The sequence below is a fragment of the Balaenoptera physalus genome (assembly GCF_965194825.1).
Source record: "Balaenoptera physalus genome assembly, chromosome: 3".
NCBI classification, from domain to species: Eukaryota; Metazoa; Chordata; class Mammalia; order Artiodactyla; family Balaenopteridae; genus Balaenoptera; species Balaenoptera physalus.
In genome coordinates, this window is record NC_138890.1 from 13,821,319 (window position 1) to 13,848,507 (window position 27,189).

The following is a 27,189-nucleotide window of genomic DNA, read 5'->3' on the forward strand; positions in this document are numbered from 1 at the left end:
ACATCTTCGTGGAACCATCTGGAGGCAAAGGAGACCCTGGATAGGAACTCTGGCAGACTGGAAATACAGATTTTAGAGTTCTTATATAGTCCCACTCCACAAAGGGATTTACTCTCTGATGACACATAGAGGGCAAAGAGTGGCAAGAGATGAGCAGCCTGGCAGAATTTCCAGGTAGAAGTTGCACAGAGACTGCACAGGAGACCAGAAAAGTCAAGTTCCCCGGAAGCCAATGGAAGATATTTCAAGGAGGAGGGAGTGTCCTCTAGATGCTAGAGGTTAGAGAAAATACACACCAAGAAGAGTTCCTGGAATGGGAATCGTTAAGTTCTCAGAGAGAACTTAAGTTGAGAGAGAGATTTTAGTGGCAGGATTAGACACCAGCCTGATGAGGAGGAGAGAATGGTGAGGGAATGAAAGCAGTGGGCTGTGACCACAGGCATGACACACATGCCACTTGGAGTCACTTAAGTCCCTGGGCACAGGGCCGTTGTCTCAAGGCAGAGGAAGATGGAGGGAAGGATATGAAATGCAGCAGAATGAAAGCCCTGACCTGGGTTTTAGGCTCAGGTGTAAACGCATGTCTGGGATGCTAAAGGCCTTCAGATCCAACAGAATCTCAAGGTGAATTCTCTGAAGGCAGCAGTAAGTCTGCGTTCAGCTCCTCCTTTCTGCATACGGAGTGTCTAAGATGAACTCTCTCCTATTCAGAAATGCTTTCCTTCCTGGTTGGGGAAGTCACCGTTTTGATTTAGAAGTCTTCTAGGCTGTAGGCATGTAGGTATAGATAACACTTTTTGTCTCAGAAAAGGGTTATCACTAATTTCACTTAATTGTGTCAGTACAAACTGGGTAAGATTTGTTACTAGAGTCCAGCTTTTTGACCTAGAGATCTATAAAAAAAATCTGGCTGAAAGGACTCCTGAACTCCATCTGGACTCGATTCTAGATTTTCTAGCCAACCAACACCAATAAAGCTACACCCTGCTCCCCACCCCTGGATAATTCAGGTGCTATATGAGGACATATAGGCCAACCTCCTGATTTGGTGGTGTCTTATTTCTCTCTGGAAACAGGCACTGACTTTTTTTTTTTTAATTGAAGTATAGTTGATTTACAATGTTGTGTTAGTTTCAGGTATACAGCAAAGTGATCAAAGTGATTCAGTCATACATACATATATATCAATTTTTTTTCAGATTCTTTTGCCTTAAAGGTTATTACTATATATATATATTTTTTTTTTAAAATATTTATTTATTTATTTATTTGGCTGCACTGGGTCTTAGTTGCGGCATGTGGGATGTTTAGTTGTGGCATGTGGGATCTAGTTCCCTGGCCAGGGATTGAACCCGGGCCCTGTGCATTGGGAGTGGAGTCTTAGCCACTGGACCGCCAGGGAAGTCCCCACAAAATATTGAGTATAGTTCCCTGTGCTATACAGTAAGTCCTTGTTATTTGTCTATTTTATATATAGTAGTGTTAAATTAGGAGTTTGGGATTAACATACTCCTAATTTATCCCAAACTCCTAATTTATCCGTCCCCCCAGGCACTGACTTTTTACCACCTTTTCCCTGGGAGAACCAAGGCTGATTCCAATGGACCTGACAAAGGATGCAAATTTCAGTAGACTAGCAATTCACATATGTGAACTTCATAGTGCTTGTCAAACCCAAATGAATTAGGCAGTCCAAGAATCTTAGGAGGCAATTATGGAGGGGCACTTTACTGTTTGTACCTGAACTTCAACTATCATTGAGTGACACTAGTGGGCTTTAATATTTTTGCTTAGTATCCTTTCCACTGGTATTAACAAGCTGTCATTCTTCATTGTCAGTGGGCACTCTTCCTTGTCCAAAGCCAAAACACCAAGAGAATGTCTCTGCAGGCTAGCACCCACCAGGTCATCATTTTTCTAACTACTGTTGAGGCCCTGCCTTCCTTGCTGCCTGTGCATTCACCTGGCTCAGTTCCCATTTCCCTATTTGGATGTGAATGTCACTTAGCCAGTTTGCCCACATGATTTCCCAGACCCAGGAAGGGACATGCCTTGATGCAGAAAGATGCAATCGCTGCTACCACCATGGAAAGGAAAGCCCATCCTTGGAATGGGTCACGTGCTCTTCTTTCCTTTTGTTTGTTTGTTTGTTTCTTTCTTTCTTTTATGTCAGAAGCTGTGCTCCTGTCATCCATTTTGGTGGGGCATTTCACTTTCTCTGACAAATGCCCATTTGCCTTTGATTCTTCAAGGATACAATTTTCCAGCCAAATGGGACTTTTGTTTATGCTTAGGATTCCAGACTTCATGGACATCGCTTAATCCAACATCTCTGCCTCCAGGCAATGCTTTTTTCCAGAGAATCAGAGAAATTCTGTGCATTCTTAAAATAAAAAGTGAGATCTAATTATAGGTCCTGACATTTCCAGGGATCAGTCTGGAAATTACATAGAGTAGCTCTGAAATAACCTCACTTCATTTGCAATTTCCCTTTGATAAAGTTAATTTAGGTGGCCTTGACCCTGGTCAGGGACCCCACTTGCCCTTTGTTCTTGAGTTTGGGGACTCTATTAGAGCTGTATCCAGAACCTTCTCCCAGCTTGTCTGAGAGAGACATAAGGCTCAGGGAATTTTGGGTTCTTACATGACTCTGCTCTGCATGACTCAAGGGCACAGGTCTCCTTCCTTCTCATCTTTCCTGCACAGAGGTCAAAAGTGAGATGAAGACAATGCAAGTTTAGGATCCAGCCATAAAATAGCAGTAGGATGTGAACAAGTCACAGTTGCCCTCTGGGCCCCTCAGTTTCTCATGTATAAAATGAAGGGGTTGGACAACGAGCTGCTCTTTGATCCCAGTTCAATTCAGAACTATAAAAGCACTGAGGGATTACTTAAACGAATAAGGCTGGATTCTTGCTCTCAGAAAGCAACCTAGTTAGTGACTGGAATGAAACAAAAAACTCCTGAGTCCTACTGTGTACCCGGTACCATGCAAGGCACTTTGAGCTCACAATCCTCAGTGCAACCTTTAAAGACTGGTGTTCTCACTCCTGATATGGCTAAGGAAAGTAACTGGCCTCGCTAGGGAGTGGCAGGCACGTGTTTGACCCCAGTTCTGCCACTCACCAAAAGTCCAAGGGTTTATTGTCCACCCAGACTGCCTCAGACACTTGCAGGATGTGGTAAGTGCTACAACAGAGGTACAAACAAGGCACTCTGGGAACACAGTGTCTTTATGTTTCCAGTGGCCTCCTTCCCTAGCCAAGGACTCCGTGAGCCTTGCCACTTGGGTCCGGGCTGAGCTCACTCAGGGAGTCAGGCCCCACAGGGCTCTCTGCCAACCTCCCATCACTCTGACTCTCAGAATTTATTTTTTACTTTTCTTCCAGGAATGTCAGCCCACTTGTAACAATAACAATAATCCTTTCTACACGGGAACACCACTTCAAGGTTTATGAAGCACCATCACATCCATTACCTCAATTTTTTAAAAAATAAATTTATTTATTTATTTATTTATAATTTTGGCTGTGTCGGGTCTTCGTTGCTGCACACGGGTTTTCTCTAGTTGCGGCAAATGGGGGCTACTCTTTGTTGTGGTGCACGGGCTTCTCAGCGCGGTGGCTTCTCTTGTTGTGGAGCACGGGCTCTAGGCGCGTGGGCTTCAGTAGCTGTGGCACGCGGGCTCAATAGTTGTGGCTCGCGGGCTCTAGAGCGCAGGCTCAGTAGTTGTGGCACACGGGCTTAGTTGCTCCGTGGCATGGGGGATCTTCCTGGACCAGGGCTCTAACCCGTGTCCCCTGCATTGGCAGGCGGGTTCTTAACCACTGCACCACCAGGGAAGCCCACAAACATTATTTCATTTAATCACTTCCTCCTCTACATTCCTACAACATATTCTGGGTATCTCTTTAGTATAACAGTCTGCCTTGTCTAATAGGCCTATTTCCCTTTATTGTGTTCATCTTGGTTCACAAGTTCCATCCTATAATTCAGCATCTTGCACACTTCTGTGCACAAAGTGGGGGGAGATAAAAGTTTGCCATATTGAATCCTCAGAGTGTTGTGGCTCTTTCTCATTGCTGCCTTCTTCACCCCTTCAATTCAATGGATGTCTGGTTGCCTGTGAAAGGTATAACTGGGTTCTTCGGGGGTAAATCATGGGAGGAGTTCAGACCAGCTGGGGGAAGACAGAGGTGAAGGCCTCTGATGCCTGGTAGGTCATGGTGGATGCTACAGCAGAGTTTGGTGACTACTTCGTTTTGTCTCGGGACAGGTGGCTAGCAGGACTGCTTCTTGGAAGGGCCCCACTCAGAGAAGAAAAGTGGGACTGAAGACCCCGACAGGGGACAGAATTAGGAAGGGCCACGGATTTGACCCTTGGGAAAGAGTGGACAGATGCTTGGAAAAATTCTCCTCAAAACAAACAAACAAACAAAAAACAAAAACAAGAAAGGAGAGCTAAATGGGTAACTTTTCTGGGGCACAGGAGTCAAATGGTTGCCGTTCTTAGGAAAAGAGGAACTCTTCCTGCAACACTCAAACACTGCGTAGAAAAAGTGCAGGGAGCTTAACTCCCTGGCAGTTCTTGACTAAGAAGGGTGAGGGGCCATCAGTTTCCTGCAATTCCTCTCTGGAGAGAGGAGAGGTGCTTTAAGTCCCAAATTTCTCCTCTGGTTGGAGGAGGGACATGCAACTTAGAAATTTCCCAAGTTATCTTTAGAAATGAAGGCTAGGGCTTCCCTGGTGGCACAGTGGTTAAGAATCCGCCTGCCAATGCAGGGGACACGGGTTGGAGCCCTGGTGGGGGAAGATCCCACATGCCGCAGAGCAACTAAGCCCGCACGCCACAACTACTGAGCCTGCGCTCTAGAGCCCGCGAGCCACAACTACTGAGCCTGTGAAGCCCGCGCTCCTAGAGCCCGTGCTCTGCAACAAGAGAAGCCACCGCAGTGAGAAGCCCGTGCACCGAAACGAAGAGTAGCCCCTGCTCGCTGCAACTAGAGAAAGCCCACGCAGCGAGGAAGACCCAACGCGGCCAAAACATAAATAAATAAATAAGTAAGTAAAAATTAAAAAAAAAAAAGAAATATAGGCCGGGGTCATGCAGCCCCCATTGCCCCTCAGATCAGGGAGGAAGAAGGCCAGTGGCTCCCACTAGCGCTCAGAAAACAGGCAGGGTATGTTCTCTAAATACTCTCCAGGAAAGGCAGTGGACCCTGAGCTCCCCAAATTCTCCTTAGTAAAGCGGACAGGGGCCAGAATCCCGTCAAGTCTTCTTTGAACAGAGAGCGGCGGGGGCGAGTAGGGGGCGTCCCGAATGTACAAAATCATTTTTTCCCTGGCAATTCTCAGAAAAGTGGGCAGGGCAAGAATAGCTAAAACTCTTCTCAGAACAAGGGTCAGGGGCAAGATTCCTCAAGGTTTTCCTTAGAACGGGGGCTGGAAGCAAGAAACCCAAGATTCTTCTCAGAAGAGAGTCGAACCCGTGACTCTAGTCAGAGGAGAGGCCAGGGCCAACGAAACCCTTCGGAAACAAGGCCGCGCCACAGCTCGCCCAGTGTCCTTAGAGCGCGCCTCATGCGGCCCCGCCCACTGCCCGGCGTAACCGCCCCACGCCCGCCGGGCCCAGGCCACCTCCGGTGCATTGTGGGTGGGGCGCCCCTGCTGAGCACTGCGGGGAACCCCCTGCCCATCCAGTTGTTGGCCGCCGGGCAGCCCGGTGTAACCCCCCGCCAGTGTCCGAGCGAGCCGGCCACGGATTGACGCGTCCTCATGCCCCACCCCTCGCGGTGTTCCTACCCTGAAGCTAAAGCCCCGCCCCCGCAGCACCCTGACTGGACCTGAGGCCCGCTACACTCTCCCATTGGCAGGCCGCCTGTCAGTCACCTCGTCCCGCCTCCTTGGGCCCGCCCAGGCCCCCAGCGCCATCCCGAGAGCCAGCCGGCCAGCGCGCTCATTGGCCGCCGGGTGCTGTCCGTCATGAGTCTGGCCACGCCCTCTTCGGGGCGCGGATCCCGGGAACCCTGGCTGGATCTCATTGGCCTGCGGCGCCGCCACTCAGTGAGACGCGCCTCAACCCGGAAGTGTGCGAGGCGAAATCTGCCTAGCAACCGGGGAAGCCGGGCTGCGAAGCGGGCAATTTCAGTGTGAGACGGAGCAGCGAGACCGAGCGGCGGCTTCGAGCGCTGTGCGGCGGCTCCTCCCGCCCGGGGTCAGCGCCCCGGCGCGCGCACGCGCACCCCCGCCGCCCGAACGCGCTCCGCGCCACCCGCTCAGTCTGTCCGTCGACCGTCCGTCGTCCTGTCGCCGCGACTCCGCCGCCGCGGGCACCACCTGAGGGAGCTGCCGCCGCGGGACCCGAGCGGACTGGATACGACCCTGCCACCCGAGGCCGCCCGGGGCCCAGCAGCCGCCCGCAGAGGCGCCGAGCAACTTCGGTGAGTGAGGGGCGGGCGCCGTTGGTGGCGGGTCCCCGGCTTCCGGTGCCCCGGGCTTCTCTGGGGCTTCCGCTTCTCTGAGGGGGCCGCTTCCATGCGTGGACCCCCTTGTCTGAGGAGACCCGCTTCCCTAAGGGACCCCGCCTCTCTGATAGGAGCCTCCCTTCCCTGAGGGTGCCCCATCTCTTTAAGGGACCGCCTGCCTCCCTGAGGGGCGCCTTCTCCGAGGGCCCCCGCCTCTTTGAGACTACCCCTCCCAACTTCTCTAAGGGGACCCCTGCTTCTCCGAGGGGTTGCTTTTTGCGGGACCCCCTGCGTTTCTGGGACCCCCCCGTCTTCCCTGAGGGACCCCCACTTCTCTCAGGGAGACATCCCTGCTTTTAGGGCACCTTTCTCCTCACTTCTCTGGGGGACCCCCACCTCTGCGAGGAGATCCCTGCTTCCCTGAGCTGTTGTCCCACTGTTCTGTGTTCCTTTTTGGCCCTTGCCTTTTTAAGGTGTCCCCCGCTTTTCACAGGTCTTCCTTTCCTCCTACCTTTCTGCGTTGCTCTCCCTGCTTTTCTGTCCCCACTTCTTTGGGTGACCTCTTCCTTTTCCCAAGTGTCGCCCAACTAATCTGAGGTGTTCCTGCTTCTGTCAGGATCCTTGTTGGAGGTGTTCCCCACTTTTCTGTTTTGACCCCACTTTTGATGGGACCCGCTACGTTTTGATGAGTACCTCCGTTTTACTGAGGGGGCCCACTACTCTGAAATGCCCATACGTCTGACTGGATCCTTATTTACTTGAGGAAATGTTCCCCACTTTTCCAAAAAAGTTTTCGTTCTGGAGGGGACGCCTACTAATTTGTGGATGCTGCAGTGTTTGGAGGGGTCCCTGGCTTCTCCAGAGGTTCTCCCCCTAATATGAGATGTCCCACTGCTATTAGGCTCCCCACATCTCTGAAATGTGCCTGCACTCTTTCAAGATACCTCCTCTCTGATGGAGGACACAGTGGATTTCTTCACTTCTTTAAAGGGTCCCCCTGAATCCCCAGGGGTTCCCCTTCCACCTGCCTGAGGATAGTCCCCCTTTCCTGAGGTTTCCCTCCTGATTTGCTAAGGGAGAAACTCTTCCCCCATTTTTCCTTTGAGCCCCCAACTTAAGGGTTCCCGTATTTCTGTTTGTGGTACCCACTTCTCTCTATTCTGGAAGGAGAGATCAGAAATATACCCCTCCCACCTTCAGTCTTCTTTCTTGCCAGATTAGGGGTATTCTCTGAACTTTTACCTCAGCTTCCAGGGACCTGGAGGAATTTGTGGTTGGAAGGGAGATTGGGAGACAGGCAAAAAAATGCTGTTTTCTCTCATCCTTTTAAGGCCTGCTGGATTTGGGGGAGCAGGAGCTGTTGTCAGAGGACAGTCTTGGTTACTCTGTTTTTGAGTCATGGGGCCACCACAGTGTTGTCAGGCCAGTGTAGCAGGAGGGACAGGGCTGGAGCATTGTACCCCATTATCACACTTTCAAGTTGTGGGACTGACCCACTTCCTGTCCCATCCCTCCGTCCTCCCTCTGCATAGTATAACTCACCCCCCCCAAAAAAAAAAAAAAGGTAGAAGAAAAACGCTCTTTCAGGTCTTCCAGCTGTGTTTTCTCTCCCTAGGCCCTCTGATTTACCCCTTGATCTCCAGTGGATCCTCAGTTTGTGGGCCACTCGGGTTTGAAAGGCAGAGCAACAAGCAGGAAATGGGTCACCTTAGACCCAGGAAGGGTGGAAGGGAGGGAAGGAACAGGGGATTTGAATTCATTTCTCTAAGTTTTAGGTGACTTCAGCTTGGCTCAAAGGAAGTTTTTATGTGGCTTTTACAAATCTCATGTGTACCTTTTTTTTTTAATGGCCCACCCTGGATTCCAGGTTCACTCCAGTAGCTAATTTTATCTGTTTTGCCAAACGCAGAGCTCTCTGGAGCCCAAGTAGATGAATGCTGGCATTGAGAGATGGTCCAAAGGACAGGAATGAACTCAGTTTGAAACCTGAGTAACTTGTAACCACTTCGTGTCCATGCACAAGTCTCGGGCTAAAAATGTGGGGAAAATGTTCCTGAAGTGGAGTTCTGAAATATAGGCTGAACTTGGTTGGTTTAGCCTTTCAACCAGTTCTTCCCTCTGACTCTGCTAGAACTGCAGTTCACTTTACAGTTTGACTTAAGACTGTCTCTCTCCTGTTCATTTCCATCTGGGTCTTGCTTAATTTGAGTCCTTTGTGAAGACTCCTGCCGAGGCTATAATTTGAGTTCTAAATCTGTCGGTGGACCATGTGGACACAAGTTTCAACTCGAGCTATTTTCTTCTGTGGAGAAGCGCTTGGAGAGTTTCCTGGGCCCTCTGCTCCTGGGGTAGTCAAGTCCAGGCAGGAAGCCGCTACAGCCCTGGTTGCTCCTCTACTGCCTCTTCCTGGTCAGCTTGCCCTGAGGGGAAGAGGAAATATGGTGGGGAGCTCGGGGCTTAAGGTGTCCTGAGACAGGGCAGAGAAGTGCTGGCACATGTTTATTATTTGAAAATGAAGCCCATAGGACCAGCAAGGTGAGGTGTTAGGGAAGAGGGAGCTTTGAAGTCAGAAGGACCTGATTCAGATTCTGGGTCTGTCCTTCCTAGCTGTGTGGCCTTGGATAAGTTATGGCACAAGATCAGCACGTTACTAAATATTTGAGGGGGTCACATCTCTGTGAATGTGTGTAAAGGCGCCTACAAATGGGAAGTGGAGGCAGCCAGCACAGCGCCTAGCACATGGTTGGTGTGCAATAAACGTTGGTTGTTGTGCTCAGGAGGTTATGGTTCTGGTCTGGACTCCCAGACAGGAAGCACTTGACATTTTGCCAAGGCCAAATATGCCCGCGGAGCAAAGAGAAAGAAACTCGGAGTGTCTCTTGCAAAACCCACTGGCCACCTGGGTCTAGTAGCGTTTTTCTGTGTTCAGATAGCAGATGTGAGATGGATTTGCTGTGTGACAGGGGTTTGTGTTTGCCTTGGCCTTGCTTTCTCCCTCTGTAAAATGGGGTAATTTGTGAGTTAAGGCCATGGAGATGTATTACTATAATTAGACCACAGGCGAGATAGAAGATTATTACAAGCTTGAATTGTGGGAAGAAAAAGAAGGTGAACCATAAAGGATCACGGCCATACTTTGGGACTGCTTGACTGAGTGATATGCAGCAGTTACCTGATGAGTGATCTCTTCTTACACGTTAGAACCTTGGAAGAAGAACTGTTCTTTTAGGGTAATGGATCAGATTTGGGGACAAAAGACTGGAAAAGTGATGTACGAAGGCATTTATTGCCACACAATAATAGTACATTGAGTGTGTGGCTTAGTGCCCATGAGGAGATCAGAATTCACCTTGAGTTCCCAAGGATTCAGAGGGCTGTGAAGAGGCTAACTCAAACTCTGGGGTTGGAGGCTGGGGTGGGCAGGACACTTTTTTTTTTTGAGAGGGTTTTGTCTTAGCAATTAGTGAAAGCCTTAAAATCATGGCTGGTGAGTTGGGCCCAGCCTTTTTCACTTATTCATGTGGAGACAGATGGCACTTGCCCTTGATAGCTAAAACCCGGGTTGTGGGTGAATAGTGGGTGAAAAATCTGAGCTAGGCCCCCACTGCACCGCTTCCAAATTTGAAGAAAAGGGTTTTTCCCCCTCTCTTGAAATATCCCCTTTTCCTCCCTCTGCCCCCATCCCCCCACACACAGAGTGAATTTACTATTGAAGCCAAGAAATATCTGCCAGTCTTAAATTTCTCTTAATTCTTTTAAGGACATTTATTCCATTATATGGGAAAGGAGCAAAGTTTATTATTTTTAAAATATAAAACATAGGGTAAACAACTTTAAGGGGATTATTATCCCTTTTGAAATTATGATGTCCCTTGTGTGCCACAGACTTCACTCTGGTGGATGGTGGCGCCACTACCAAGTCCCTTTTATCTAACGGGAAGTTTTTTAAACTTTTTTTTGAATTGAAAGATCCTTACAGCAATAAAAACCCTTGGATAGTTAGGAACGATATTGATCTAGGTACATTTATTAGATGTAATGTAGCGTGGTTATCCGTTGGTGGGCAGCGCTAAAAGGTATGTGGGTCCCAACACTGCCCAGCTTCTAACTCTGGACAATAAACTGTTGATTTATGTAACTGAAATAGCTGGGGAAGTCAGGGTTTCCTTCCTGTTGGAGACAGCACTGGGGGCATTAAATCCCTGTGGGATTTTGATGATAAGAAAGAAGCTGACCTCTTTCGGAATTGGGAAATAACTACTGTATGGAGTCGTTCCATGCAAATGAATGGATGTTGTTATTTTGAATTTCTAGTATTAAGTTTGGCTTTATCCTCTCTGCAGCCTGGCTGCCTTTGTTTACACTGGTGCATTGTTTGAATATGAATTTATCCCTCCAAACTGGCCTATAAGGGACGTTTAAACACTCAAGTAAGGGCTTAACTTGGCACAAGTTTTCCTGTGTGGCTGTAAGGTAGGGTTTTTTTGTTTTTTTGTTGTTTAATGCAACTAAAATAGGATTGAAAAATAGAAAGTGTTAGATTTTCTGGCTCATATAACTTCCTATGCCAGCAAATAATTCAGCAGTAAATGTGTGACAATGATGTGGTAGGCACACCATGCTGGGTGCTGGGGGCCTAGCAGTGAGCTGGGCCCCCAGGGACAGATGCAGTCAGCCCTCAAGGATCTTAACATCCCAGTCACAGACAAGTAAACAAATGAATGAAAGAATATCTCAGGGCTTCTTTGGGCATATTCCTGGATGTTGGGAGCTTGGGGTGGAGTTTCTTGGAGGTTTGGAAGTGAAACCTTACTACCCTTCTAATTTCCTCACTGGACTCCTTGCTTCTGTTTCCTCCCTCTGAAAGGAAGCAGAAATTATGGTGTTTTCCCGGTTGATTGTTGGCTTTTGGCACTAGTTGATCCAGGATGACTGTGGCTGTAGTCTTGGAGAAACAAAAGAGAGTCTGGAATGGTTATTGCCAGGAGCATTTTCAGCTTTACTTTTCTTGAAGTTGGTGGCAGTGTGTTTTTGGAATCCTGTGGCATTTCTTCATGGCAGTGCATGTTATGCAAAGAGATAAACAGCTATTAAAGCCCTTCTCGCCTTGTTTTAAATATTAAAAAAAAAAAAAAATCGGACAAGGGTAGTGCTTGGCTGTTGTTTATGGCATAGGAAAAGTGAGATTTCAAATAGGTGGACTGCTTAGTCATGTATTAGTAGGTTCTTGGTGCACAGAGTTCCCTCTGCCCTAGGGTTCCCTCTTGTATTGGGACTGGGGAAGCACTATTTTGATCTTCCTATGTTGTGGCCCGGATTTGATGTTAGTCCACATAGATCAATTATGTGACAGGTGCTTTGCTTAAGTAGGTGTATTTGTGAGGGGTGGAGCCAGAGAGCCGGGGTGGATACTCATTCAGGGCCCAGGGCCCAGCAGGGGAGAGAGAGCATATTACAAGGAGAGTTTCTGGTAGTCTGTCTTCTTTTCCTTTCCCTTCACCCAAGTACTGACTCGTGAGGTGAAGAGGAAGGCCCAGACCGGAAGTGGGCGTGGACAAGCAATGCAACTGTGCACGTGACCAGACTCCCACCTCTGGGCTCTGTTGCCCTTGGGAAGTGGATGCTTGCTCTCTCTTCATTTCCTGTTCCCCACACTCCAGGCTGAGTTCTTGGGCTCCAATTTGAGCGTAGAAAACATGTTCAGGTTATCACTTTTTGCTCAGTAAGCTGTTTTGTCAGAACTGGGAGCCACCAGTGGACCTGCACCTAGCAGTTCTAGGGGCTCAGCTAATGTACCCACAAACTCAGGACTATCTGGCAGGGTGGTTAACAGGATGGTTTCCTATTGCATTATCACAATGTTCCCTGCAGGAGCTTGCCTGCAAAAGGCTGCTCTGGAGACGTGTATAGAACTAAAGGAAGCAGACAGTAGACAGATCCTTCTGCAAGAGTGTGCTCTTGAAGAATTGTTTGCTGTTATTTGTCTTTGTTGCTTTGTAAAAGTGCCCTGTGTGCAGTAGAAACTTTGGAGCCAGAAAGCCAGATTCTGCCACTTGCTGGCTCTGTGACCTCAGGAAGGTGGCCTAACTAACTGCAAGTGGCCTAACCTCTTTGAGCCTCAGTTTCTTCATTTGTTGGGTGGGGATGGTAAGCACGAAGCAAGCAGCTGGATTGTTGTACGTGCCTAGTAAAGGTAGTTGTTAGCAGAATCATACCAAGGCTGACTATTCCTCTTGAGGTTGGCACCCAAGTTTGGATAGCTATCTATGGCAGTTAATACTGCCCAAGAGCAAACCAGTCCATGTTGGGGCCACAGGCCGCTGCGTATGACTGAGGGCTGATGATCTAGAGGTTCCTGCATTGGCTGATTTTTGACAGTGGGTTCCCTTAGTTCATCATAGCCTTACACTGCTGCTGCTGCCGCTGCCACTGCATCACCTTGGTGTACCATATGGACTTGCAGTGCCTCCTGAAGCATGACAGGGTAACTAGGAAAAAGGCTCAAACCTACACTCTATGTGGCTATAGTATGTTGTAGGAAAAGCCTTACTTTTGAGTGTGATGGAAATATTCATTTAACTTGGTAAGGGTCAGGCACCTGGCTGGACACAGGAGCTCATATGCTACTAGGAAAAAACAAGTTCATGAACTGATAACTGCAGCAAAATGCTGCAGTTGGATTGCGGAAGGAGAGCCTGCAAAGGAAGGGGCGATCGGGAGAGCTACTTTTTAGGTGGCTACTCATTCCCAGGAGAGGAACAGCATGGGCACTGTCAGGGACCTGGAGGTAAAGAAACCATCTGGTGAGTTCCCTTGACCTGAGGAGGTTATGCTCATCTAAAAATCAGAGTTTGAACTGAGCACCTTTGGCAAGAAAAGCCCAAAGTTACCTTCAAAGGTAGAGAGTCTTATAAAATGTGCCATAGTACAATTCAAGATTGAACTCTAAAATAATATTTAAATTGAGCTCTGAATAAGTATTTTCAATCAGAAAGCAATGATGGCCAGTGAAATCAGACCATGCAGACTCTATTTATAATAGTATGCAGCCTACATGGAGTTTCAGGAGGACAGATAATGGGGGCTGCTTCTGAATTTTTTTCCTTTGAGAATTGTCATTTAAGCTGGTCTAAAACTCTTAATACAGCAGAACAGTTTTTTCTTTTTTCTTTTTTTGGCTGCATTGGGTCTTTGTTGCTGCGCACAGTCTTTCTTTCTCTTTGCTGTCTGTGGCAAGTGGGGGCTACTCTTCGTTGCAGTGCACGGGCTTCTCACTGCGGTGGCTTCTCTTGTTGCAGAGCACGGGCTCTTGGCGCGTGGGCTTCAGTAGTTGCAGCACGGGGGCTCAGTAGTTGTGGTGCATGGGCTTAGTTGCTCCGCGGCATGTGGGATCTTCCCGGGCCGGGGCTCCAACCCGTGTCCCCTGCATTGGCAGGCGGATTCTTTACCACTGCGCCACTAGGGAAGTCCCCAGAACAGTTTTTTAACTTGCATGACATTTTCAAGGTTTAGGCTTTATATTTATATTTACAAAGCTTTAAACTTTATACTTAACCTCTTAAAGTATCTCTATTGAAGGTTGATTTTTGACCCAAATTTGAAAAAAGATTTTACTGCTCCCAAACCAGGAGTTGGTAAAATTATAGGCCTGACTAGGTCAACATGCAAGAGGACATGGTGTTTGTTATCAAGCTGTGAAGGAGAAAACTAGAAAGACCCGCCTCCTGAATTTCCTATAGTGAAATGCTGGGCACCAGTGGAGGAGGGGAGTATTCATCCTATTAGGAAAACTTTGGGGAGGAATGTTTTCCTCTTTCCTATGTTAGGTCGGAAGATCTGCCATTTAATAACTGGGGAGGGGGGTGTGAACTGGATACCAAGTTTTTAAAACATGTTTTTCTTCACGTCTAAACCAAGGATGTTTATTAGCAGGCCACTGATGTGACTAATACTCTTTCTTTGTTAAGCAGGTTTGAATAGGTTGATCTCTAGAGTTAAGACTGTCATATAGCATTTTTTTTTTCTGGTAGTTTTCTGATTTTTTTTCCTGTTAATTCTTTAATTCATAGAAAACATGGTTCACTTACGAACTTTTCAAAGACTTAAAATTGACCTAAATTAGGTGTGCATATTTTTTTTTTTTTTGTAAGCCATATATAGACACAAAAGAGATACTCCTTGCCAACTGGTGACACATGCAGATGAAGACAGAGTGGGAGATACACTTCCGGTTCACAATGATACTTCTGAGCAGTTTGTATTTAACCCTTTAGGGAAGCATTTGTGCTCAGAGCCCTGTAACAGTGGGATATCGTCAGGGCCACACAGAGACTAACTGCAGATGGAGCCTGAACTCCATGTTGCATCGACACTAAGTGTTCAGAATTGTGGTTAGAAATGATACTCAAAACAAACACATGTTGACAAAGTGGTTCATCTCTAGAGAGCTGTGCTTCAGAGAGCTTTTCTGCATACACAACAGGGATGGGGCAGATGGGTGCTTATCTGTCTCCCACAAACTCCTAATCTAGTGTAAAAGTGTTGTGATTTAAAAAATGACATTTGTTGTAGAAGCTGTAATGTGTTGGGAGTATTGTATTTTTCATAAAGCATAGTCCCTTTAACTATTTTCTGGTCCTTGAAAAAAGTACCAAAAATATCAAAGTACTAGGGAAATCAAATTCACATAGAAATGAATCTTTTCCTTTCCTTTCCCAACCAATTGCTTTGCAATCTCACCATCTGAGAGTGAATTTGGGGTGAAATAAGAAACTTTAAAATAATCCTCTTAGAGATTGTGGTTATATTGTCCCTAAACTCCGTGAAAATAGTTTTAGACTTTAGAGTACTAAAAATGCAAAGTGTGGAAAGTAGTGCTCTTTTTCATAAAGGTACTTTTTTTTTTAAACTTGGTACACTTTTGTAAATTTATTTATTTATTTATATTTTAAATTTTTGGCTGCATTGGGTCTTTGTTGCTGTGCGCGGGCTTTCTCTAGCTGCGATGAGCAGGGGCTACTCTTTGTTGTGGTGCGTGGGCTTCTCACTGTGGTGGCTTCTCTTGTTGAGGAGCACGGGCTCTAGGTGCACGGGCTTCAGCAGTTGTGGCTCATGAGCTCTAGAGCGCAGGCTCGGTAGTTGTGGCACACAGGCGTAGTTGCTCCGCGGCATGTGGGATCTTCCCAGGTCAGCACTCGAACCCGTGTCCCCTGCATTGGCATGCGGATTCTTAACCACTGTGCCACCAGGGAAGTCCGAAACTTGGTACACTTTTGAATGAACAACCTGTTTATTCTTTGGAGAGCTTCTCAGAAAACAAGAGGGAGCCTAGTGTCACTGTTTGATAGCAGTAATCTAAAAATTGGTTGAAGTATACATAACTAGATCTGCTTAGCTTATGAATTGAAGTAAGTGGTCGACAGTCATTCGGTGTTCTGAGAGATAAAGCCACCTAGAAAGTTTAAAGGTTTATGAATCCATCCCTTTGCAGCCCTGTCTGCCCCAAAGCCCTCACACTCCAGGAGTAGCCAGCTCTGGCCCTTGCTTCTGCTGTTCTGGATGCCTGGGATGTTCATCCATTAAGAGCTGGCTCAAATGTCACATCCATAAAGATCTCCCAGACCCCTCTCCAGGGAGGGGAGCAGCCTCTTCCTTTGTGATTCCTGTCTTTTCTATGAATGCATTTTCTGCATTGAAAGCATTCTATGTCTTTCTGTGCCACCAGCCTGTGAACTTCTGGAGCTGGTGCCTACAGGCTCCCCAGCCTACAAAACCCTTGTGATGAGTGGTCTCTTAGATGGTTCTTGTTGTCAGTGTTTATCATGTAAGACATCTTAAATTTTGTCCACCAGGAACTTTAAAGACATTTTCTGATTAAAACCCCAAAAGTACAGTACCTTAAACATTTAGTAGGTGATGCTACTCCTTTTCAGTCGGTTTCACACTACTGTTGAGCCTTTGACCAATTTCTACTTTATAAAAGAGGACACGAACATGGAATTTGGCCCACATTTCTTTTCTTCAGTCCCTTTGTTGTACAGGAATTAACTCAGATGGTGTTTGGAAGTTTATCTAATAGTACATTAGAAAGATAATTAGAATATTTCTGCAGTGGTTAGGGTGGAAGGAGGCTTGGCTATTATTAGCAAGGATCTGGTCTGAAGGATATGAAGTGAATTCGGCAGAAATTTTTGTTTAACTTCATAACAGAAGTGTTTTTAGAGTATCATGTTAACTGGTACCCATAACTATTAATTGACTGCCTTGTTCTTAGGGCAGAGGGGAAAAACTTCAGGAGAAACATGGTTCTAGCCCTAGTTGTCTCTTTTTTTTTTTTTAATTTATTTATTTATTATTTATGGGTGTGTTGGGTCTTCGTTTCTGTGCGAGGGCTTTCTCTAGTTGCGGCAAGTGGGGGCCCCTCCTCATCGCGGTGCGCGGGCCTCTCATTATCGCGGCCTCTCTCATTGCGGAGCACAGGCTCCAGACGCGCAGGCTCAGCAATTGCGGCTCACGGGCCCAGCTGCTCCGCGGCATATGGGATCCTCCCAGACCGGGGCTCGAACCCGTGTCCCCTGTATTGGCAGGCAGACTCTCAACCACTGCGCCACCAGGGAAGCCCTAGTTGTCTCTTAAATTAGGGTTTCTTCAGTTTTAGAATGGCATCTGAAGGTGATTGCATCATATTTCATAATCACCCAGCTGAACTATTTGCTGTTTAGTCCAGTACTATAGGCACAAGGTCTTTAGACCAAGCAGTCTCAGCATTCACCCGCCTGAGCATCTGGGACCCCAAACAAGTCTGGATTCACTATCGCTTTTTCCATCTACACACTTGGTCCTCTCTTCCTATCACAGAAATAAACTCTATTTCACCCTTTCCCAGCTGGAGAAGTTGGCACTGTCCCCTGGAGCAGCCCACCTGTCACCAGTGCACACCTCAGTCCATAGGGGTGTGTCATTAATATGTCACAGCTGATGCCTCCCTCTTTATTTTTTTTAAAAATAAATTTATTTATTTATTTTTGGCTGCGTTGGGTCTTCATTGCTATGCGCAGGCTTTCTCTAGTTGCGGAGAGCGGGGGCTACTCTTCGTTGCGGTGCGCAGGCTTCTCATTGCGGTGGCTTCTCTTGTTGCAGAGCATGGGCTCTAGGGGAGCGGGCTTCAGTAGTTGTGGCGCGTGGGCTCTAGAGCGCAGGCTCAGTAGTTGTGGCGCAGGGGCTTAGTTGCTCCGCAGCATGTGGGATCCTCCCGGACCAGGGCTCGGACCCGTGTCCCCTGCATTGGCAGGCGGATTCTTAACCACTGTGCCACCAGGGAAGTCCCATGCCTCCTTCTTTAAAACAGGATGGTTGTCACCTTGGTGACTCGTACAGGGTTTGCCAGCTCAGATTCTGGAATCCCTATGTCAATCTCATGTCTTGGGTCTCCCACCTGACCACACTTTGCTCTGTTTATAGTTAATTAAGTTGGCATTAATCAAGACCCAGGTGAGGAGCAGTGAGGTAATATTTTGCTTATATTGCTTTAATATACATCATCTGATTAATCGTGGAGTAAAGCAGTTCTCAAAATAAACAGCTGCCGAATTAGAGTGAAAATCATTTGCTTTAAACTATCTTTGCATATGGGATTAGGGAGTTTCCTGCATTCCTATACCGTCACCTGTTTGAGAATAAACTGTTTTTGTTTGGTTTTTGAATTTGAACATTTGAATTTCTTTGTAGCAAAGCAAATTGCTGACAAATCTGGGTCAGGGAAGGTGTTTGGGGGTCAACAACTTGTACTTTGTATCATTTTTAGTTTAAGGAATGCTTCTCTTTTGGCCCTGGGGAAGTTGTGCCAGATGTTGGCATAAAGCCCTTGGAAGATTTTGGGGGTAGGATTGATTGGGGGTGGAATCAACAACAAAAAGTTGCCGATTAGGTGTGGAACTCAACACAATTAAAATGGGCTTTTTTAAACTTCTTATTGGGGTGGGGGCACATAGCAGAAAATTTTACTTGTAAAACTTATTCTACATTAAGTGTTTTTAAAATTTGGGGTCAAGACCAGTTGTGGGTTGGAATTACATTGATCTTTAAAAAATGAAATAGAAAATATCAGTACATTGCAAGGTATGTTTGGTGAAACTTTTGTTTCACTTGTATTAGGATATGTTATCTAGGTGTCTCATCATGAATTATTTGTTTTAACGCTGTAAAAAGAACATGGAAAGGGCCTTTTTTGGTGATTCTTCAGAACCTAATCTTGATATTGAGAGCTTCTTGTGATACTAGATATTTTATTTTCCCTATTAAAACTGTGTTTGTTTTATGTAGTTGAACATCTCCAAAGCCCATCCTCTCTCAGGTTAGACTGCTTCCCGTGTTTCCTCCAAGTCACTGGAGAGGGAAGGGTGCAGATTTGCTTTCTTGGGGGGTTTCACCTTCTCCCAGAGGCACGGGGGAAGATTGGGAGGTAACTGGAGAGGGAGAGCAGTCATCTCTGAAGTGTCTTTGAACTGGGTGGGTCTGGAGCTTACTTTGTAGAACTCTCTTTACTGCGCTGGAAGAATTACGGTTTCGCCGCTCCCCTGGAGGGGAACTTCTGTGTGACGACCCCGCGGGGGTGGCATTCTAACCTTGGTTTTCAGAAGCAGTTGCCTGAGGTCTCGCGGCTCAGTTGGAGCGAGGTCAGCAGTGAGCGCGTCGTGAGTCAGCCCTGGGCGCGGCCCGCCGGCTCTGCCGCGGGTGAGCTGGCGACGACCCCCCTCCCCTGCCCCTGCGGCAGGAGCCGCCCGAGCCCTCGTGGGAAACCGGCGCGCGGGGCCAGGCGTCCAGTGGAGCGCGGTCAGGAGGGGCGGTGCTTCCGGGGCGGTGTCGGTTTGCCTGACCCTGCCCACCACTATCAGGCCCCGCCCCAACCGACTGGCCCCGCCCAGCCGGGCGCGGGCGGGCGGCGTCGCCTTTAAGAGCTCCCCGGTGTTTTGGGGGCCGCGGGCCGGGCGCGCTGACCTGGTGCGCATGTCCCGGGCGGTGACGCCGGCGCCGGGCTCCATGTGTGCGGCCGAGGGGCGCATTATCTGGCCGGCGGCGCGGGCGGGCGGGCGGACCGGCGGAGCGAGCGCCGCGGGCCCGGGCGGCCCCACAGGCGGAGCGAGCGCGCGCGGCCCGGCGCCCCCAGCCCCTCGGCCGCCCGGCCCCGCAGGCGACCCCGACCCCGGCCCCGCGGCCCCTTGAACCCGCGCGCTGTCCTAGGGCCCGGTCGGCCCGCGGCCCGGTAAGTTCCGGACCAAACTTGGCGGGGGGCGGGGGCTGGGGTCGGGGCCGAGGTCGTGCGAGGGAGACTGGAGCGGCAGGGGCGGTGTGGGTTGGGCAGGGTCGGAGGGTCGGGGGGCTGTGAGGGACCCCTGTGTGAGCATGGAAAAGTGAGAGCGAGCGAGTACTGCTTTTATTCTGGGAGCGTCTTTTTTGCGCTGCCCTGGAAAGTTCCGCGCTCCGACGCCGCCCGGGCACGTGGGGGCCGGGCCGGGCGGGGGTCCTGGAAAGTCGCGTCGTCGCCCCTCTTCCTCCTGCGCTTCCTCTGGGGTCGGGGGAGGGGTCGGGCCGAGAGGTGCAGCTTCCCAGCGGCCGGGACGGGCTGGGGGGCGGTGGCACGTGGGCGCGCAGGGCGAGGGTCCCGGGCGGGGGTCGCGGGCTGGCCGGGCCGCGGCGCTGAACCCCGCGGCGACGGCGACGGCGGCTGCGGATCCCATGTCAGAATAAGAGTCCCCGCGCGCCCACGCCTGCAGGGCTGGCCCTCCCCCCGCTCGCGCCCTTCCTGCCTGACCCCCGGGAGCCGCGGGACCCTTCCCCCTCTGTGGGTTCCGGCGTTTCACAGGGCTTTACACTTTAAATTTGGCTCCCCATCTAGGCGCTGGCTGTATTGATTTCTTTTTTCCCACCTGGAAAGGGTCGGCATCAGTGACTAGACAGCAGCAGCTGGCCTTTTAAAGGGATTATTGCCAAGAATCGGAATTGATCACTTCAACAAGGAAGGGCTTATGGGCAGGGCCCTAGCGTAGAGCGTGATTGACACTTGGTGTGTGCGCAAACACTGGGACCCAGAAATGAATGGGGATCCCTCCCTTAGGAACTCAATGACACGTTGGGTGTACGTTTCTGCCTTGCCTTGGGAATTTTGCAGGGACTGCTTAATTTTGTGTATCTGATCCTATGCCTTTAGGTGTGTAGTTCATCCTTATCTTTAGAGCTTTGGATTCTTTAGATCAAAGTCCGAGTGAGTCACTTGCGCCTTTAATTTCCTCTCTTCCTTACCCTTTTACTTCTTTCAGTTTTCTTGGAGTGCACAGTACCGGTTAAGTCTCTGGTTCCGTATGTCCATTTCACACAGTGACACCTTCTGGCTGTGGTAGCGCAGAGAAACTGAGGGACAGACAGCCTTCTGTGCAGTTGCTTTAGTCGTGGACCCACTGTCCTGTTGATGTTTTTTTTTTTCTGGTAGTGGTTACAAGTTTTCTTTTAAGTTAGATTATGTGCAGTGTTTGCTGGCACCAGATCAGTATGCTGAGTAGCGTGTTAGACCTGACAGCAAGCTGTGGAGGAAGGCTAAAAGATGACACCGGCCCCGATTTGAATGCCCACTGTGTGCTAAGCTCAGTGCACAGACATATTTCATATTTCAGTGCCCTTAACAATCCGATGGAGGAAGGGAGAGTATAGTCCCCACTTTACAGGTGAGGAAACTGGGGCTTCTGGAGGTCAGGCTGCTTGCCCAAGACTGCTTAGTAGAGGGGCAGAGCTGGACTTGCGCCTGCCCTGTGGGGCACCAGAGCCCAGGAATGCTCCTGTTTGCAAGCTCAGTATGTGAGTATTTTCTCGTAGCTCCTAAACGCAAGGCCATTTATTTGTCCAGGCTCCAGTACACCTCTGCTTGGAGTTGGGGGATGACCTGGTGACACCATTTCTAGCCCTGCTTTGTCCTCGGAGAGCAGAGTTACCAGCTGGCTTTTAAGAACCAAGCCACAGAGTCACCCCCTTTGCCCTGCTTCCATAGCCTGTAACTCAGAAAAGTTAGTCCTTTTCTAGAGGAAGCAGTTTAGGTTGGGGATTTTGAGAGTAATTTGCTAGACCCTTGCCTGAATTACTCCCCCACCCTTCATCTTTCATCCTCTATTTCTCCCCTAAAATTCTGAAGCTGGGTTTTGCAGAGGATTGCCTCTCATCTTGGATGTGGTGTAGAGAATGGGATTAATGTATTAATGATTTGGATGCATTGTTATTTCCATTCAGATGACCTCATTTTTTTTTTAATGTCAAGTCATCTCTATTAATGCAGTATCATTTGGCGGATCCTACAATCTTATATTTTGATAGAGAGGAAAGAAATAATGCTGCTCTTGGTAAAAAAAAAAAAAAAAAGTCCTGGAAGGATTTGTACCAAGATTAGGGTTAGCAGTAGTTTGTTTGTTTGTTTTTTTCCTTAACTTTTTGATACCTGTGTTTTATGATTTTTTTTAAAAAGAAGGAACATTTTAAATTTAAGTAATAAAACATTTTAAAGACTCCAATTCTCAACTCTTTAGTAGTTCTTCTCACTTGTTTTGCATCACTTATTTTGTGACTTTGTGGCATTACGAGTAGTGATTTCTGTATTGATTTATTCAATAAATATCAATGTGCATACTGTGCCTCCGGCACCATGCTAGGAATCCCTGCTCAGTGGAGTTTACTGTGAGATTAATGGGAGAGAAATTGTAACTAATCTCATAAACTTGGGGAAACTTACAAGGGCCAAGGAGAGAAGGATGCTGTGACCTGGTGAGCAAGACTTGAGGGGGTCTTTTTTCAGCTGGGATCAGAGGACATGTAGGAGCTAAATAGGTAAAGTGAAAAAGGGAGAGCATTTCTGGCAGAGAGAGTGCTTGGGACTGAAAGAAGATCAGTGTGGTTGGAGCAGAGAGAGACAAATGTGCAGGCTCCAGGGCTGAGGGGTCTGGAATTTACCTTGAGAACAGTAGGACCTCATTGAAGAGGATAATACAGGGACCCATGTGATGAGGGTGCATTGGGCCTTAGATAGCAGAAGACTGGAAGATGGTGCCTGAAGGACATGAGTGGGAGAGTAGCGAAGCCATTCTGAAATGTTGGCATTTTCTGGTGTTCTGTTGGGAGAAAATCAAGAATGACCTTCAGAGTCTTGAATGTGTCTGTTTCCAAGAGACAGAAATGTAATGCCCTTACCACTGAATCCAGTTAAGGACTCTTGGTGTGGGTATGCTAACCTCTCAAAGCATAGGCAATTCAAATGCTTGCCTGGAGAACTACCTGTTTGGACTTGGGGTGTTTCTGTGCCATCAAATGGAATGGAAAAGATTATTTTCCCTAGGTTTATTTTTTTCTCCCTGATGATTGAGTTAATTTACGCTCATTGTAGAAAACTAGGAGGATTATGAAACAGGTGAGTAGGTGAGGTCTTCATGAGCAGTCGTCCTGGGGTAATAGAGTATCATTGGGATTTCCTTGTAATAGTTGTTGGGTTAGGAAGTGCGGCAGAACCAGAAGAACGAGTTGGCAGTGTCATAGATTGAGGCTTACAGAACTGTGCAGCCTGCTCAGTGTGGTTGTTTGTTAGAATGGATGCTCTTGAGTTATTTGAACTGTTTTAGGAGGTGAGTTGGACAGCCTGGCCTCAGATTGCTTTTCTTTCAGGTAATGAAACTTACTTTATGTGCTAACTGTGCAAAGCTACATCTTTACCTTGAATTAGGAAGGCAACGTGTTAAGAAGGTTGACGTAAAAAAATACAGGGGACCTGAAGTGGTGGCAGTGAGATGGAAGTAGTGAGACTGGTGTTATGAGAAACAAAAGTACCAGCTGGGGACAGATCTTACATGCTTGTGGATTCTGGCAAACAGGATCCAGGACTTCTTAGTCAAGAGGAATGTTAGACCACGGGCTTCTTGCCCCTCCTCTTGCTTTCTAGGCTGTATTTACGACCTCTTTTTGTGTGTGATGAGAATGTAGGTTAGTCTTTTGGAAGACAGAGAAACTTACTCTAATTGAATACCTGCAGGTAGCCGTAAGAAGTGACTTGAAATCCTCCGAAACCTTCCAGGGTATGTGGGAAAGGGTCTTTGTGGCTTCAGTGCACTGCACCCACTTTCTCTCTCTTGATTTTCACAGAGGTACTTGAATCTTTCAGCCATTCCTTCTGCATCTCCATCTCTAGCCTTGAAACCACTTGACCTGCCTTGCTAGTCAGGTCTTTTGGTTTGAACCTTCAAACCTAATTCATCCTAAATGAGGTAATGCCTTTGAGTACACTTTTAATAAATAGTGCTGCATTATAGTGGCCAACCAGATCCTCCTGGTGCCAGGGAGGCTGTTCCACATCCCAGTACCGCCTGCTGTTTGCCAGATGAGGCCGTGGGCCTGTTCCCAGGTAGCAGGTCCCTGTAGTGGTGTCATGGGTCAGCCCTGGCTTTGCCTTAGGTTGGGTGTGAGCTCCACCTGGCCACTTCCTTGTGACTTGACCTTGGTGAACCTTGTCCTCTTTCCCATTTCTAAAAAGGGGGTAGTAGTGTCTGCCTTAAATAGCTGAGTTGGGAGTGAGATAATAAATGCAAGTGGCATAGCACAGCACCTAGTATGTGTACCTGCTCAATAAATTGGAGTTCAGTGAGTGTACCATCATGACTAGAGCAGATGAGGCAGAGCCCCAAAGCATTAATGACTGTTCTGCTTCTCATGTGTGGAGCACCTCTATGTTTGTGGGACAAACCATCACTGTCTCTGCCCCTTGGAACCACAACCTTGTCCCCACATTTCAGATGGAAGAAGGTGAAGTCCCTACAGAGGGTGATACTTGCCAGAGTCACCTGGCTGATTTTTCTACAGCTGGGACTGGGCCCCAACCTTTCCGATTTCAGACTATGAATGTTTTTCCCACCAGCCTTAGTGCCTCCCTGGTGATAGAGAATGGCTAGGTTGGTGGTGCCTCATCAGGGCAAAGGAGACACAGCCCCTTTTCCTGATCCCGAGCTTCCTGAACCCCACATTCTGATTTTCAGGGGAAGCCCTTCCATTTGTAAGATGTTTGCCAGGCAGATTCTCATGGGGTCCTGCCTTTGAGAACCCAGAGGCGCCCCTGTACCTCTGGCTTTATTACTGAGTGGACTCTAGTCAGGGATGAGAAGTAGGTTGCTTGATGGTGCTTGCAGTGGCAAACAGGAGAGTTTGGGCCCGAATCCTGTCCTCCTTCCGCACTTACAGCTCTCTAGCCAGTTTGGGAATTTGGCAGATCTGACTACAGCTTACCACTCTTCAGCATTGGGCAGGTTTTCTGGCCACCTGGCCTCAGCTTTCCCATCCATAGACAGGGACTGTATCTTAATCTCATGGGATGGCTGTAAGGGCAATTGCGAAATGTTTGAAAGTAGTCAGGGGTATCCTAGCCCTTGATCCTCCATTTACCTCTGAGACAGAAATCCTTCTCTGGGAAAATTCCCTGGCGGTCTAGTGGTTAGGACTCCTAGCTTCCACTGCAGGGGGCACGGGTTCGATCCCTGGTCGAGGAACTAAGATCCCGCATGTCTCGAGGTGGGGCCAAAAAAAAAAAGCAACCAAAAAACAAAATCCTTCTCTGCCCAGAGGACAACTACAAGATGATCCCCCTGGGTCTTACATCTCAGTCATCACGCACAATGAAACACTCAGATTGAGGAGCTAGATTTTCTTTATAACAAAATTCCACCACAACCTAACAATTTGGAGGTCTTCAGATCTTATTGTAAGGAGATCTCACCTAAAAGGTCAGTCAGGTTATCCGGAAGGGAAGTGAAAAAACCTTGTGGTCTTAAATCTGCATATAATCCCAATATAACATTTCCTACAATCGCAGTTGTTCTGTGCAATTAGCCTTTGAGTCAGTAGCTGTTAAACTTGACTCAACACATTCTTACCTTAGAGGCAGCTGCTCACCATGACCTTGGAGGTGAGCAGGTTTCAGGCCAGTATCTTCGTCACTTGAGTTTCCATTTGGTGGACTTTTGTGGCAGTGACAGCATATTTTTAGCTTTCTTGTGTGTTTTGGGCAGGCTCACTCTGCCAGCCAGTTCTGAAAACTTTGCTGCTACAATCTTCATTCATCCACGGAGGAAACACATTTTTTTCCCAATTGCTCAGTGGTGTGGGGAAAGTAGGAGCATGGCAAACTGAATCCTTGGTTTGAAGGTGTTGATTGAATTGGTTGAGTCACTCCAGACCTGTGATATTCTCAGGACTTGCATATCATTGACAACACCTGAACCTCATTTTCTCTTCTCTCTTGTATTATTCTTGTGCATGTAAAGGGCTAATGCCCACCCCCTTCAATGGCGGGCAGTTCTTTCAGAGGATTCTGGAGTCAGATCCCTCCCTGGGACTCTCTTACACCCACCGGAACCTGGGGAGATTTCGAGGGTTTGATTAGTATTTTCCTTAACACTTTTGTTTGATTAGCTGACCTTCTCAGCAGTTTGTATGTTGGTCATCTGTCTCTTGCCTCTCTCCCCAAACCTTTAAAGTTTTTATTGTTGAGGCTTTTTGTTTGTTTCAACCTTACAAGTGACATTTCCTGATGCCAAAGACTGGGGAGGTGGTGGGAGCCTCAGGTGTCAGTAGTAGGCATTTGAAGTTTTTGAAGTTTGCTTTTGAAGTTTTCTTGGTTAAGGATATTAATGGACTGAGTCTGGATTGAAATGTAATTGTAGCCTTACTCTCATTTATATTTGTCAGGCAGAGCATTAGAAATGTAACTATTTTTGGTCCTTGGGCAGCAGACAAATGTAACATTCACCTGGGACTAGCTTGCTTCTGTGTGCTGTTTTGCTGAACCCAGCAGGCAGCATACAGACTTCCAGATGAACAGGACAGCCCTTGATGTTACAAACTGGAAACTGAGGCCTGAGAGGAGGAGTGGCCTGCCCTGGGTTGACTTGCAGAAGAGAGAACATAGATCTCTGTTCCATTCTAGTGCTTCCTGGTCTGATCTCTGTTATCCTTATTTCTTTATGGCCTGGTTAGTTTAGAATTTTTTGTTTTGTTTTAGGTTTCTCTTTTATCTATGTAGTGTAGGTCCATTGGCAGGTTTCCTTCCTCAGGGCTTTGTTTTTTGAGGTCATTATGGTATCTCTGGTGTGAGGATGGGACAGGACACAGGGAAGAAGAACTCAGGGCTGCTTCTGGAGTCTCAGGGCTGCCTTCAAAACAAAACAAAAACTCTAGCTGTGTTTCCTGTTCTGGAATTGAGTGGTTGATGGCTTTCAATTTTAAGAGCATTAAACTGCTTTTCCCCATCTATTAATAAAAAGTAATGGCAGTTATTATTTAGTCATCTTTCGGGTGATCCATTTTGGGTGTCCATTTCAAGATTCGGAAAAGCTAGACATCAGATCCTGTACGAGGCTCTGATGGTCAGCTGTGCTAGTCTGGGGCAGGAGTGAAGGACCTTAACACTCAGAGTAGGATGAGTCTAGGACAGCACAAGCTGGCTGCTAAAAAGCTTCGAGGGAGGTTATTTTTTGCATATCCTTTATATGTGGGGAAGTCCATTCTGCCTGCTGAAGTAGTCTTTAAACCATTTCATAGGAGAACTGGTTAGAGGGATTGACCATGTTCTTGGAAGAGAGAAGATTGGGTGGGGGGTGGCGAGGGGTTTCAGGAGACCCATTGGTGAGTTGGGATCTCAGCTCAGGATTGGACA

At 47.8% G+C, this 27,189-nt stretch overlaps 1 protein-coding gene across 2 annotated transcripts in view; it reads left to right on the forward strand.

Annotated features, from left to right (window-relative positions):
- The first annotated feature begins 6,109 nt into the window (after positions 1-6,109).
- Positions 6,110-27,189, forward strand: part of GATAD2A (GATA zinc finger domain containing 2A) — a 99,544-nt gene continuing 78,464 nt past the window's right edge. Inside the window, exon 1 of one of the 2 annotated variants that reach the window (XM_082457681.1) lies at positions 6,110-6,440. The gene's annotated coding sequence lies outside the window, so the exon portion shown is untranslated. Of the gene's footprint in view, positions 6,441-19,406; positions 19,726-27,189 lie in introns of those variants that run through there. The other variant, XM_082457680.1, reaches the window with a different exon arrangement.